This window comes from Gekko japonicus, unplaced genomic scaffold (assembly GCF_001447785.1).
Source record: "Gekko japonicus isolate JY-2015 unplaced genomic scaffold, Gekko_japonicus_V1.1 scaffold1237, whole genome shotgun sequence".
NCBI classification, from domain to species: Eukaryota; Metazoa; Chordata; class Lepidosauria; order Squamata; family Gekkonidae; genus Gekko; species Gekko japonicus.
This window is the reverse complement of record NW_015172593.1, coordinates 401,589-402,894: the sequence shown is the minus strand read 5'-3', so window position 1 is coordinate 402,894 and position 1,306 is coordinate 401,589.

Genomic DNA, 1,306 nt, shown 5'->3' with positions numbered 1-1,306 from the left:
TAGGTTTGCCATCGCTTTCCTCCCAAGGAGCAGGCGTCTTTTAATTTCATGGCTGCAGTCCAGGCATTTCACCTCTGTTCTAATCAAGCTGATTAGACTTTGCATCCTTTTACAAGCATTCTTCACAACGCCTGTCTCGCTTTCTGACTAGGATAAAAGAGACCTCCATTCCGACTTGTATCTGATGAAGGGAGCTTTGACCCTGGAATGCTCATACCCTGAAACTCTTGTTGGTCTCTAAGGAGCTTCCTGGACATCGAATCTAACTGTTCTACTGCAGACCAACACGGATGCCCTCTGGAACTAGTTTCAATCCTGAATAGCTTCAGGTTTTTTTTTTTTAATGATCAAGTTGTAGCTGTTGTGAAAGACCTACCCTTGAGCCCCTGGAGAATCCAAAAATCCTAAAGGACTATATAGAATTTGATAGACCCAATAGTCTAACAGTATAAGGCAACTTTTTGTATTCACGCATGTTCAATTGACCTGCCTACTTAACCCACGGCAAATGTAGGAATGCCATCAAGTATAGGGTGCAGCCCAGGGGATGGTTGTAGGGCACATGATGAAGCAGCCCTGGTGAAGGTCTCGGTTTTTTCATGGCCTGAATGGGAATTGCCCTGTAAACCGACTTGCATTCCAGGACAGAAGAAAGGCCAGTGATATGTACAGTAAAATAAAGTTATCGATCGTTTGGTAAAATTCCACCTATCAGGCACTGCACATTTTTCCTGTTTAAAACTTTTAACCTATTGCATGTTTATTCATCACACACACAGAGACACGGCAGGATTAAAGTTGCTTCCCTCCAGGCGGGACCTGGTGTTCTGTCAGAATTACAACTGATCTCCAGCTGACAGAGATTGGTTCCTTTAGAGAAAATGGCTGCTTCGGACGGTGGGTCATGTGGCTTGATACCCCGCTGAGGCTCCTCCCCTCCCCAAACCCCGCCCTCCCCAGGCTTCATCTTGGAATCTCAAGGATTTCCCAACTCGGAGCTGGCAACCCTTGGCAGGTTGCAGAGGAGGGTGTCCAGAAGCTCTCCCATCCAGGCCCTGCTCGAACCCAGCCTTCCTTGGCTCCCGGAGGCTTGGTTGTATTGCGCTTCTTCCAACTCTACCCTGGGATAAGCCAGCCTAGTAAGTCTGGCTGTTACCAGCACTCCCTGTGAATGGGAGCCAGGGCTCTTCAGATGGAAGCTGGGATTGGCTAGCGGCTAAGGGGAGGTGTAGGAGCTGCGGTGGCTCAAGTGGTTAAGACGCTGAACTGCAGGCTGTGGAAGGTCGGTAGTTCAGCAGTTTGAGAC